The sequence below is a fragment of the Phoenix dactylifera genome, chromosome 16 (genome assembly GCF_009389715.1).
Source record: "Phoenix dactylifera cultivar Barhee BC4 chromosome 16, palm_55x_up_171113_PBpolish2nd_filt_p, whole genome shotgun sequence".
NCBI lineage: Eukaryota > Viridiplantae > Streptophyta > Magnoliopsida > Arecales > Arecaceae > Phoenix > Phoenix dactylifera.
This window is the reverse complement of record NC_052407.1, coordinates 10,427,309-10,441,484: the sequence shown is the minus strand read 5'-3', so window position 1 is coordinate 10,441,484 and position 14,176 is coordinate 10,427,309. Positions and strand designations below refer to the sequence as shown.

General features: G+C 38.1%; 1 long non-coding RNA gene and 1 other non-coding gene across 2 annotated transcripts; both read left to right on the top strand.

Annotated features, from left to right (window-relative positions):
• The first annotated feature begins 1,106 nt into the window (after positions 1 to 1,106).
• LOC120104072 lies at positions 1,107 to 9,272 on the top strand. Its single transcript, XR_005506532.1, has 2 exons — positions 1,107 to 1,408; positions 8,695 to 9,272. It is a non-coding gene; the product is annotated as an uncharacterized LOC120104072 (long non-coding RNA).
• On the top strand, positions 1,197 to 1,359 carry LOC113463541. The gene has a single exon (XR_003387932.1). It is a non-coding gene; the product is annotated as a U1 spliceosomal RNA (small nuclear RNA).
• Positions 9,273 to 14,176: the final 4,904 nt, after the last annotated feature.

Here is a 14,176-nt window from a genome sequence, read left to right as displayed (position 1 = left end):
CACCAACCAATCTAACTCTATCATCAGACCCAGCTATATATCTTTGACAAGATTGATGAAGTTTGGTGGTTGTAGTAGAGTTTCAAATGCTGTCTTCATAGAGATTTGGAAGGTTAGAGAACATGCAAGGGAGAACTTTCCCCTTGTTGTAAAAATAATGAAGAACTTATCAGTTGAGGCATAATTTCACTGTCCTTAAAAATAGATCGCGCCCCTCGGAGAATGAATCTCGGTGTAGTAGGTAATGGCGGCCTATCCTCCAGGATACAACAACTGGATCACTCCAAGCGTACACTCGCAGATGCAGTAATTCTGTCAAACAACCAATGAATCTCGGTGTAGCAGGTAATGGCGGCCTATCTTCCAGGATACAACAACTGGATCACTTCAAGCGTACACTCTCTCGGGAAGACAGAACAGATGAGAGTATCATCTCGGGAACACAGAGAACAGAGGGAGGCTCTCGGAAACACAGAGACCTCGGGAAATCAAAGAGAGGATAAGAGGCGTTTTCATTGGGCTCGTGCGCGCGTGGGCTACTTACTTTCTTTGCTTCACCAAGTTAAAAGGTTGAATACTACATAAAGACCTTTTGAGTTTTATCTCTTTCCAATGTGGAACTAAAAAAAGTACACTAGACAAAAGGCAAAAGATAAAAAAGGGTAGAATTGGAATTTTGAAAAATTCCAACACCCTCTCATGTAACTCTACCATTCGACTATCTAAAGTCTTGGCAAGAACAAGGTTGCTTTTTTGGCCGTTCCTTCTCTTTCGGATCTTCAGTCAAGTCTGGAATAGCAAAAAGTGTATGCGGATAGCTATTTCTCTTGGAATAGCTATTCTTCGTTTAGTTTGACTTAAAATTTCTCAGGAAAATCGACACATTTTTTCTCTTTGCACATTTACCTCTAAGACTGAGAGTTATTTATGTCTGTTATCATTATTATTATAATTGTTAATAAAAGTTGGAAAATAAGAGGGCCTTACTTCAGGAACAACGCTATTCCAGCTTTATTCCAGCTGTTTTTTAAGTACTGTTATTGGAAAAACCGTATTCCAACCTGCTCCGAAATCTGGATAAAATACGGCCGGCCTTAGGGAGGCAGCCTGGAGTTTTTAGTCCCACATCGGGCGGAGACCAAACGCCGGTGCGGTGGGACGGGCTATAAAAATCGCTCCCCGGCATCCTTTTTTCCATACTTACCTGGACGGGGTCGATGGGTGATCAAGAAGACCCATGGCCTAAGGTAGGGGCCCTCATTGCACTTGGAGGGAGCCCTGGCTTACCATCTCCCCAAGTGGGAGAGTGGACGTCATAATTTGTGGCAGTGGGGGGACTCGCGTCCGCGCGGCCCCCTTCCAATCCCTAATCTCAAAAGTCTTTTCCTTGTTATCAAGAATCGTTAAGGTATTGGCTAAAGTTATCCCTGCAAGTTATGATAGTTTGGTTGTTCTGTTTTTGTGTTAATTTACTCTATGAATTTAGTTTTCCCTTCTTCCATGATGTTTTCGTGGCTGTGTTTGATGTTCAGATTTGGTAGTTGCATTGCTGTTTTGGTGGCGAATCCATGTTTCGTTCAATAATTGGGCTATCAACCTAAGAAATTTTTAGGATGGTAGATGTAAACTCTTCGATGATTGCTGTTTATTAATTGTTTTCAAATGGGTTAAAATCTTATGCTCCTTTTCTGCATCTTGTAATAGAATTTATTTAGGTTTCGACCTTAAAGTTATGTCTTTTTCCCTCTACCTTATCAAACACCATTAAGGGTGGAGACATACTGGGTGGGTTCAGGTTTATCTTGGTTTTACAATAGATTGGAATGTACAAGTCTGTCTTACCGATCTGGATTAAAGAAACTTTTATTAGAAAACAAAAAACCTCAAATACATTTATGACAGCGTCAAAGTAATAATGGATCCTAGCAGGTTTTGCATTGGACTGTTACTTGAAGAACAGTTGATTGTTTGAAACAAACCTTACCCAGACACATAGTATCCAAACTTCTACACCCAAATGGAACCTGATCCTGAGTATGGACAGCATAACTTTGTACCATGGACCTGGGTATTGGACCGAAGGATGTTACCTGAAACTTGGATTTTTTTCCATTTTATGATCAAGTAGGTTACTTATTCAGAAGACCGCTGTCATTATGATACCATTAGCCTATCAAATCAAATATGCCATTTTGTTCCAAAATGTGATCAAGGCATTGTGTTACTAATTCCTTATAACTGCATGCCCGGTGTTTGTAGCATTTCTGTCATGAATATGGGTTTTCCATCACAATTGTGATCTCCTTGCTAATGATTCATCCATCCCTACTCAATCTTAATCTCCTTTGCTACCAAAACCAATCCTGCTTTTTTCAGAAAGTCTAGTTACTGCTTGTAGAATACAGTAGAATTAGGATATGGTCAGCCTAGACCTCTCAAACATGTCAGAGAAAAGTCATAGTTGCATCTTTAAATCCATTTTTATGCACTAACATTTGTATCATCTATGTATCAAAAAATTAGAAATAATAGAGAATTCATCCATGAGCAGAACTATAACCGTCCACCTTTTTCTAGCTATTCCGGGTTAGCTTTATGAATCCTTATTCACCAATAATTCCTAATAAGGGCAACTTCAAATTTTATTTCTTCTTTTTATTCAGATAATAATTTCCTTTTTATCTACAATCTTCATTTTTTTTATAATTCAAATCCTTTTTTCTTGGACATAAAAGGTACGACATGGAAGTCACCTCTGACAAAGTACCACCCCGTCTATCTTTACATCCATATTGATCCTCCCACTGCCTTTCTCTTTATTACATATCTATTCAAAGGTTTCACCCTTCTCCTTCTTTAATTTTTTTTTAAAAGAAAACCCTTGATTCACTTTCAAAAAACTATCTTCTAATCTTGTCAAACCCCACAGGAAATATGAAATTGAAATCATTTCACATCTAATTGCCGCCATACACAATCTATGCACATCATTTAATTTGGTAGTTGTAGTCAGAGCACTCCTCGGTTTTGAATTAAGCAACTACTCATTCTTCCTTTACTAAACAATAACTTGACTTCGCCCACTCCGCCTTCCACCGCTGCCTCCTCTCTGCACTCACTTGCTGCCCACCCGTCCTTCCTTCTCGCTGCCCACTAAGCCCGACCACCTCCGTCCCTCCGCCCTCCACACACTCATCCTCAAGCTCACCCGCACTCGCCACTTCTCCATCTCCTTCCCCCTCCCCCTCCTTAACCCTTCTCTCCTCCCTCTTCCATGCCTTGTCCCTCCCCAATCTTGCCCTCTTCACCTTCTGCCTCCTCCTCTTGTCCTCCTCCTCCTCCCCTTCTTGCCCCAAGCTCTTCAACCACCTCCTCTCCGTCCTACCGTCCATCCCTGCTCCCTCCCTGCCGTCCTCTCCCTCCTCAAGTCCGCCCCAAGTTGGTATCTCAATAGAATTGAAACTATCAGATTGGCCCTGCCTTTCAGCCCACATGGGCTCAAATTGGGTCCAGCTAGATGGATTTGAGACCAAATCCAGGCCTGGGCTTGGGTCATGCTCAGACCTACTTTTCGAGAAAAAAAATTCGGGCCTCAGCCCAGCCCGAAGCCCCCAAAAAAATCGGGCTAGGCTCATGGCTTAGCCCAGCCTGACCTAGTTCCAGCCCTAAAAGAGAGTGATCAAGAATCAATAATATCATTGCTTTGGTTTTATTTTTCTCTTGCTCTTTCCTCTTCCTCTTCCACCAAGGCTTTCCGCTTCTTTTATTCTAGCCTCATCGCCGTCTTTCTCTGTCCTTATTTTTGATCCTCTATCTTTGTCTCCATCTAGAGGAATGTTGAGCTACCTCATCTATTATCAACCATCCAACTGTTTGTCGATTTCTCTCTCATTGTTGTCTTTTTGGAGACCACCATTGTGGATCGCCATATATCAATCAGCCAATTGCTTTTGGCTACCTCCTCAGCCACCATTGTGCTTAAGTGAGCTGGGCTTGAGCCAGCTCTATAGCAAAAAAGCCAATCTTGAGCTTGACCTAGTGGCAAGCTCAAGTTGGCACCATAGAACAATGAGCCAAGATTAAGCTTGAGTTCACTCGAGATTGGCTCCTTTACACCCCTATTCTATGATGTTGGTCTTGGTGTTATTTTTTCTTAAAAATAAACAAAGCAAGCAAACTAGTGTGATTATGTCGTAGAGGAGGCACTTCTATGTGCTTCTATTTTAGTGAAGACATCAAAATCATGGAGAGGCATCACCTCATCTATTGATTCGAAAAGATTTTCAAGTACATGTTCTTGATAGTAAATTTCGTTCTCTTTATCTACCCTGACAATGTTTATGATCAAGCAACACTTGTAATGTTGCTGTTAATATTAACTAATAGGTTATGATAACTAACACCTCTAGGATAGTTGTTTATTGAACACCTTCCCACCCTTTAGTCAAATACGCATTGAAAACTCCTTAGTTATGCTTAAACAACCCCCCCACCCCACCCCCAAACGTGCCCCCCCCCCCCCCCCCCCAAAAAAAAAAAAAGAATCCTTCATGGTACATTATAATAAAATAAATAGAATACATGTATACATGCATGCACATATACATATATATTTCTACACACACACATACACACACATATATTATATGACAATGTGTAATGCCTTGAACAAATGCACCGGATGGATTTCTTTCTTTTGATTGATCCCATTTTCATAATCTTTTTTCTTTTTGTTGTCTTGGTAATACTCTCTAAAAATAGTACTTTAATCATAAACAAGGATAAGTGGATAACTAAAACCAAAACCATCTCAGGGGAGGCAAATAATAATGAGGCCACAATTTTAATCGATTGAATCACAGATTGTAATTCTTATTTATTTATTTATTTTAAACATTAAAATTTGGTAAAGTTAAGGATTCAGGACAGGTCTGTCCTAGATCAGACAAGTGAGAGGCTAGTTCCCAGATCCTATGCAAACCAGTTCATTTTAGATCATGATTCTAGAGCCATACTCATTCCATTGTATTGAGATTGGGTAAGCATAACCCACAATACACTCTATATTTTCGCATTTTAACCACATAGATCTTGGTGTGCTCAAGTACATGATGAATGAAAAGTGCACTATTCATTCTATATGTAAAAAAAGGAAAATGCTTTATGGCATTTGTTTGTGTAGATAAAACTTGCACATAAAAAGTTATCTAAGCCTGCATAACATTGGGTGGAAACTAATCATTCAGTGCTGATTTCTACAAGTTGCACCAGTCCCTTGTGCCCCATGACAAATGCAACTTTTTACGTAGAAAATGGATGCCGCTTGGATATTTACATAGCGTGGTGATCTTTAGTTCAAGGTTGATTTAAAGAGGTCTGGTCACAACCGCCATGCGATATGCGGGTTATAGTAATTGTAATACTAGGGTTCTCCTGTTCAATCTTGAATGCAAGAGGATCTGAACCAATTCGTAAGAAAACAAAAAGGATCCTAGTTAGATTGTTATCCATAATATCATTTAAAAAAAAACAGAATTTGATATATTAATTAAGCTTTCAACCTACAAATAGAAAATTTTTATACTCAACCTACATATCTAAATATGGTAACAGGGTGAGTGTTTTAGAATCTAGGGATTTCAAAGTTGGATTGAGTCAAATTTGGCCAAGTTCAGTCGGATATGATTAGCTAAAATTTGATCCATTTTAGATTTGGTTAGTATATAGAGGAGATTAGATCTCGACCAAGAGTCTAAAATATCATATTAGATAACCAAATAACGTAACACGCTGTCCAAAATGTAAGCATGTCGCTTATAATGATTATCTGATAGCACTTGCTTTAACCTTTTCCAATGAAAAAGCAAGTATATCTTTTTATGGGGAACTAGAAACTATGGGATTATTAGGCGAGTAAGAAGAGGTACTCAGTGGTTCTATGGAAAAAGCTTCAATTAATACCCCCATTGATTTAGGCAACAAAGGAGGAAAAAACCTTCTTTTCATGAAAGACCATCGAATTAGTAGACACTTTACATTCTACACCAAATTATAGTACCTTTCTTAAGCTAAAACAAACACTAGTGCTTCTCTTTACATCAGCAAGTCCCCAGCCCTTCCCCTTATTAGGACATTGGTTCACGCCCACAAAGCCACTCCTTGTCGACTCCAGGCCTATCCACCTTGTATGGATAAGACCAGAAGTACGACCGCTTCACTCAATGGAGAAACTCATTGCACACGCTAAAAGCTTTGAAGCAACTCTAAGATGTCCAACGGCCACCATTCTGCCAATGCCACTGCATCTTTACTAGTGGTAGTTGAGATGGAAACAACTACTAGAATGAATAGCGGAACAAAAATTACAAGTCTCACCTCTATGATCTCCGTCCAGTGCTTGCTTCCAAGACTACCTCCTTTGTGTTTGAGCCTCATATTGTCATGGTCTTAAAAAGGGCTTGGAAAGGCGGGCTTCGCTAATATTGCCAACATTGGGGAATGGAAAAAGGGCTCATATGGAAAGATGAACGAGTGCAGGGGTAATTCTTGGGATTTCTTACTTGTGAGAGACAGGTAGGTTGTTTCACTTCCAGTAGCATTAGTGCATAGGTTCCCTAAGGGGTAAGTTTTCTTTCGACTCATATATGAACCCTGCTATTGAACTGTAAAGTACCTGGGGGAGGAGAAATGATAGAAAGAACACTGGACTTGAGTTTCCTAATAGATTTATGAAATTTATTTATTTATTCGTCACATATGCCAAGCTCCTCATATATTATTTTATTAGTCGCATGCATACCAAAAGGTACCAACTAAATTGGTGACTGGGTCAGTAAAGTACCATTTAATGCAAGCTTGGGATCGTATTGCTTTGTATGGAGCGTACACTACTTCTAAGGTAGCGAGACTTGGTACGCCTCTCATACGTAGTGTCGGTAATGAAATATGTACCATATCGATGGTTGGTATCAGGTGCACTGGTTAGGCACCAGTAGGGTGTTCGGTATAATTGCAAACCTTGATTCTAAATTTTGAATAGCAATAAACAACAAAAAAAAATAATAAAAACAAAAGAATTGGCATTCTAGTGAGTCATCATGATGCCAAGTCATCTTAAGTGTTGGCTTGGTGTCGTCCTGATCCAACCCCTGGCTGATGGATTTGGGATTGGTATTTAAAACCTCGAGTACACTGATGAAAAATAAGAAGCATGAACAAAATTATATTTTAAATGACTCATGAGTAGGAAACAATTACATAATGACATGAGAAGTTCACTTCTCAACAAAAACATGAGGTCACATTCCAAGAAACAAATGAAATATTTTTAATATCCAATATAATTATTTGCCATCATATAAGTTCACAAGGCATCTTATTTGAGACAAATGCCTGTTAAACAAAGAAAATAATGCAAAAGTCTCATTATCATCACCATCATTTTTGTCAGATATAGTATACAAAATTGCCTTCTTTCCCTTTTTTTTCTCTTGAAGAATGAAATTTATGTGACATATATAAATGAACCCCATACAATAAGGAAGGTAAAAAATGTATTTAGTCGAATTGCCATTGAGAAGATTTATAGAAGAAAAGAATTTGAACTTCCAGAAATAGTGGAAGAGGTGAAAATTTGTTCTCTGTCTGAGCTCTCAAACAACTAGATTATCTTCTCTTTTGAAAGTTGAAAACACAAAGGAAATTTCTATGACCATCTTTAGGAACCTTAATGATGAGGAGTTCATGGATGAAGCCACAGGGGGTACTGGGGTAGTCTCCGCAGACTTAATGTGGCCCTTTAAAGATGTAGGTTGGTTCCCCTCAATCTCAAACTTGCATCCTCCTCCCCCCACCCCAACCGCCAACCCCTCCACACCGTGCCCCATTCTACATCGCAAGGCTACTCTAAAGCTCTTAACTAGATTGATAAATTAGAACCACTCCTTTGGTTGTATTTCAGCAAGCTGACTCTTTCATCTTTTTGGTATTTTATTTAAAATTCTAGTTAGATAAGGAAGCAAGGGATCTTATCAAATCAGGTATTGAATAACCTATATTGAAATGACTCTATTTTCACCAGATATCTATGTCTTAGCTTTCCTTTGTTTTTAGTTTTACCCTCACATGATTTCTCTCCTTATTTCACTATCCCACAAAAGTGACTATTTTCTCGGCCATTGAAGTTTATCCAGAGTCATTAATTTTTTTTTTCCAGCTTTTCTTCTTGCTTACTATTGCCTGAAGTAGGTTAGTGTAAATTGGTCACTATCCCCCTAAAGGTAAGCATGGGAATGATAATCAAAAAATATTGTTTGAATTAGTTTTCTTTGAGAGAAAAATTGTTTAGATTTGCTAACATCATAAAATAGAACAATCATGGTCATATATGGAATGTATTATCTAATGACATTATAAACAACTCCAGTGACTGAATTTTTTTTTTTAATTTACTTTTTAATAAGATTCTAAACATATTATATCTAATTATAAACTTGCCATTTTTGATTATTATGGTTCAAGTAATGGTCATTGTAACAAATTTATAACTTGTTTTATCTCTCTAATTCTAGTAAGGATATGTTCTAATTGTCTGGTTGTTCTATTAACAGAAAAAGATGCTGCCTTTGGTCCCTTAGCTAGCATGGACTTACTAAAATCTTAATGCTTTTTAAGGCTAACCCTTGTCTATTGCAGGGTGAAATTTTGGAATTTCTGGTTCGCAATCAAGTAACAATAGGAAGGATGTAACAATAGAAATCTCTCACACCTGTTTAAAGACAAGGCCACCTAACCCTTACTGGCTGCCTCCACTGCCACTCCTAGTCTCTGCATTGCTGTTATCGCTAATGGCAGCACAGAGCTTGCACCTGAAAATTATGACAATGCATAATCCACAATTTTGATATCTGCTGTAAATGCTTCCTTTAAGAACAGATGGATCGTCCGGCAAGAACAAAGAACACATCGGTTGGTTTTAGACAGAAATTAATTTCATGTCCATCCATAAGTCTGTGACATTTGAGTGGTATTGGGTCCATTCTTACAGAGATGATGCTGAGTGGGTAGCAGATAAAACCCATATAGCACCTGAGCTTGAATGTATTGAATTCCACTTTGATGTTACCATGTGATTGTAAGTTCCCTTTGTTCACTTTTTTAAGTTTTTGGTTCTTGTAGTATAAAGTCGACATCTTCTAATCCACTAGATTTTGTAAATCCATTTGCAAGCTTTATTAGAAGTTAAAAAAATCACACGACTCTTCAATAATGAATATCTTCGTCCCTTCCCAGAGACACTTAATATTTGACCTATATAGCTTTTGTTCTCTTCTATCTCTTCTGTTCACGGCTTGCGGTTTATCTGCCTAGTCTTTTCCTCCGGAAAAAAAATGGGGGCTAAATATGCTGAAATTTTTCCTTTAATATGCTGTAGTCTTTTGAGATTTCCTTTAACAACTTTTCCTGTTCGTATATTAGATTTTCTCCAGCATTTAGTTTATGTAAATTCGCACGAAGATATTGTTTACTTGAAAGTTTTGTTTATTTAGTGATGTTAGTATTTACATTATATTTTTTTTTTTGTTATTTAGATGGGCATTTTAAACTATTTTAGTATGAATATATAAAAATAATAATAAAAAATATGTCCTTAAAAGCTCTAGGTATTTGTGCTTTAGAAGCCTAAAATATTTCGTCAGAGTGATCGCTCACAAAAAAAATCATTCAATCTATAGTTTTATTTGTCTTTCAATAAACATGCCTCGCTTCAAAAAATATATATTCTCTTGCCATGCACTAGATTTCTTGAATCGAAGTATGTGACTCTATCCTTCTAGCTCAATTTTAGATCTAATTAATCACTGTCGTAGAGCTGCTCTCAATCTAACTGCGCACAGCTGTGGTGGGCTCACACGGTCCTCAATTTCGCTTTAATACCTGATTTTTTTGCAAGACCGCAGTGCAGAGTTCCTGTTTTTTTTTTTGAAGTGACAAGAATTTTGTGAAGTTGTCCTTGTGACTTGTGATGGAAGCATTTCAGGGTAGTGATGGTGAAAAATAAACTCAGGAGGAACGAATTGGTGTGTTCTTGAAGCATGTGATAATGAAGGCGGGGTTGTTATATCTTTGAGCGGTTGGAGGGTCGTATCACGCTATCACTGCATAGGCCCGGACATGATCACCTTGTCCAATTGGGCAAACTTTTCTCGGGGCAAGTAATGCTCCACTTGACTTGATAATATTTTTTTTTAACCCTCCTTTTTTTTTAATTTTATTTTGTGTCTGTGGGTAAAGGTCAGATGTTGAGAGTGGAAAGGAAAGGGTGGGATAAGGGATTAAACTAAAAAAAAAAAAAAATGCTTAGGCTATGCCCCTGCAGTAAAGTTTTTTTCAGGAAAAATTAGTAACATTTGGTTCCTGAAAATCCTATCTTCTTGGTTCTATAGATAATACCCTGTAAAAATTTTTAAAGGGTGTTCTCTCTCAGAATCCTGGGGTCAGAACGCTGAACTCAAAATATAATTTTTTTTAAAAAAGATAGACCCAAGATAGAAAGATTATTAGGTGGTGCAACTCTCCTTTCCAAAGGGTATCCATTTGGTTGGTATTTAGTTTACGAGAGAAATCGAAATCGAAAATTCTATAACCAAACAGCCGAAATGGAAGTTATTCATTTTTATTTTTATTTCAAGATCCAACTCTCTCTAATGAAACGTACTTTTAATTTACTAAGATAATAAAATATTAGAATAAAAAGTTGCAGCTCTCCCTCTTAGTTGGTATTTCAATGACACACTTTTTGCAATAAGAGGGATATTTACAGCCAGATCACAACCATTTTGTGGAATTACATCACTACTGGATGAATATTTTGGACACATGTTGTTATATTTTGTTGGATTATAAAGGAGTGGATGAACGGATAGCCGTTGGACATTTGGTGTGCTCCTTGTGGTGCTTATCAATGTAAGCAATACATACTGCCCTTTTAGACTGTCAGCTGTTTGTCGATGGCAAAGATTGTGTCCAAGTTTTAACTATTAATCACAATCTACATAAGTTCCTATGCATATGAGCAGCAGCATCTTCCTTCAGCATGTAGTTGAGCACCTATCTGAAGAATCTTTGGCCCAATCGGCATCAGCAGTACGCAAATTTAAAGAAGATGATGGTGGATAAAACGACAACTCGAAAAAAAAGATACCTTGAATATATCTAAAAATTCAATGAACTGTTGCAAGGTGAACTGACCAGAGGGCAACTGTAAAAGAAAGCGGAAAGCTAAGAAAAAAGCACTCAAACTTTAGAACATAGAGACGGGTGGTAAAATCAAAAGATATATATGAACTCTATACGCTTTGCGTTGGAAACCATCTACAAAAAAATTTAATTTGATTCTTTGAATGGGGTGCTTGCGGATAAGAACTATTTGAACACGATGTTTTTTGAGGAGTCGGCATTCATTATGTGGAAGTTGGATCACATCGTGAATGTATATAATTAGAGATTGAACCTCGAACCATCGTAATTAGTTTCTATTCCCTCTCTGCACGACCCTCGGTCCTATCAAAGCTTCAAGGTTATGAAAGTTTAGTAGTTTTCCGTCAAGGTAGTATTTGCCTTTCCAGAAATTAATCTCTTTTGGAATCGGGTAAGGCTCTACCATCAACGGATAAGGATCCATGTCCTAGCACTTTCTGTCTTTTCAAAAATAAGTTGATATGAATTAGGTCCTCGTTGTCGATGAACTTAACACACGGCGGCAATTATTAATCATCTTGTTCATCTTGGTAGGGCTATGAGCCATCATGTTGTTAGAATTTGAGATGCGATGAGGTCGGTCCGGCGATTGGCAGGCATGGGTCTCTGCAGCAGGTGTCATGATTCGAGTCCCCACACCATTTCTTTGGCAATTGCAGGATATAGACTTTGAAGCAGGGCATTCGCACATCTAGAGCTCTTTGAAAAAAAATGAAGATACAAGGAAGGTAGCTTATGGATGGCAAATCATACTCTTAATTATATTGCTTGCATGCATGCCTTCCCTTTAGAAAAAGAGATTCTCCCAAGTCTCAAATACTTGCACAATAATACCCACTAAGGATAGCATTGACTCAGCCACATCTCATACCCATGTCTATCCATCCCATCACTGCGCATGCCTAGTTTTGCACGCAAGCTCTTATTATTGCATGCGTATGTGAGCTAGAAAAATATAACCTTCTTTTTCCTCTGCACCTTTTTCTCTATGTTTCCTTTCCCTCGGCAAAAGGAGGGTTGCTTTATGCGGTTCTCCCTTTTGTCCTTCCGAGGGGCTGTTTTCATGCCATCAATTTCACCATGGAGGCATGTCTCTCAGGGAAAAAAAAACAAAGGAAAAAAGAAAACATTTCACTACTTTTTTGTGGTGACCAGTAAACTTGACGTACATCTTAAAGATCCTTTAACTTTCTTAAAGGTGGTTTAACAGATCTTCTTCTGAATTTGTGATGACCTTCGCATGCAGAAATTAGTAGTTCTTCAAGTTCTTTCAGTCCCATTCACGCCAAACATCAGACCAGCTTCTTATTTTGAAGCAAACAGCTGGAAGATTCTTGGACAGCTGATTAGTTGATTTAACCCTGCCAATTGAGATCTTGTAATTATCAGAGCAAGGAATGTGAAACGAAAAGGAGGCTAATTGATAGATTTGATCGCATGAGCTGGCCTCTCCAACTTGATGGCATTTGCTGATGTTACACAAACTGTTTGAGGGACCAAGTCCGACTATTATTATTCTGACTTGATAAAATTAATATTAGAGGTCACTCGTGTTGATAAATAAATACATCAATGGCTAGGGCTGCCATGGCAAGGAAATTTAACTATCAATTTTTGAAGAGGCAATATTAAGCTGAAAGCTGGTTGTGAAAACAAGAAAAAAAAAATTCAAATATTCAGTCTCCCTTTTTTTTAAATTGGAATTCAAAGATGCAGTTTGATATAATAAGATTTTAAATTTCGTAGAATGAAACTGTTCCAATATTGCCATGGAATGGGACGCACCACCATCCCGATCGATACTCAAAATAAGAGATGTCTCAAGATGTGCCGACCGAGATGCTAAAACAATCAAGAGATAGTTGTCTCGACACATGGGATGGCACCTCGTCTCGGTGATGTCCTGCTGGAACTTAAGTTCTTGACAAATTAGAAGAAATTTGATACTGTGGCTCTGTGAAGAGTGAAGTCCATGTTTAAGAAGCGTGGGATGCCCACGAGGCAACCCCACACGGATTTGGAGCTTGTTTTCCTCAAAAATTCAACAAGATCTCTACCCTTACGTGATACAAAAGATTTTTCCCTGGTCACGAGATAATTTTTCCTGTGCAACTCCTTGGACGTAACCTATTTACTTCAAAGTAGGTGAGGTCTCTTCAAAGTCTTCAAGCTTTAATTGTGGAAACATCAGTCCTTCTCCATTCTCTTCCATGTGAGGGAGGGCATTAGTTTTTCTTGATGGTCATGTGTCTGATGTGGTGGCAAATGCATGGTGAGTTAATCAAACTGTCCGACACTTTCCAAAGAGAATCTTATTACTTTGGACAAACATCTTCATGTTAGGGACATAAGTTTAATGAAAAGTTCCTTGATGTTTGATAGCCCTCCAACCAAATAAGTCCCTTTAGTATGAAAAGATTCTTCAAGAGAACTCAAGGAAGTCAAATAAAGACTACATAGATGGGAGCCAGTCAGGCTCAGCTGATGGTGGATATATAGGTCTCATAGACTAAAATGTATGGCTTAGAGAAGCCTATATGTCCGCATTCTTTACGCTTGAAAGCCTTGGATTTTATAATCTTTGATACCTTGCAGAAGTGTTATCGTTTTTGTCTGGTCTAGTAGTATAAAAAGCTGGGACGTGTGTGTCGTTAGTCTAATTAAATAAGCTAAATTCGCTCTTACTATTACATTATTGGAGCTTAATGATTTGCGCAAAGTATCAAGCCAACCACTTCCTATGATAATTTTTCCCCTAAAAAGCTCTTTTGTCCTCACTTTAAAAAGAATGTTGGACCCAGTCTCTCGCTTGATTCGTATTCACTTGGAGAGGTGGTGCAGTTAGGACGAACTATTTATAAGGATCAAGTAGCTAGGTTCCAATAAATCAAGGTTAAAGTTGGTTCGAACAAATCAA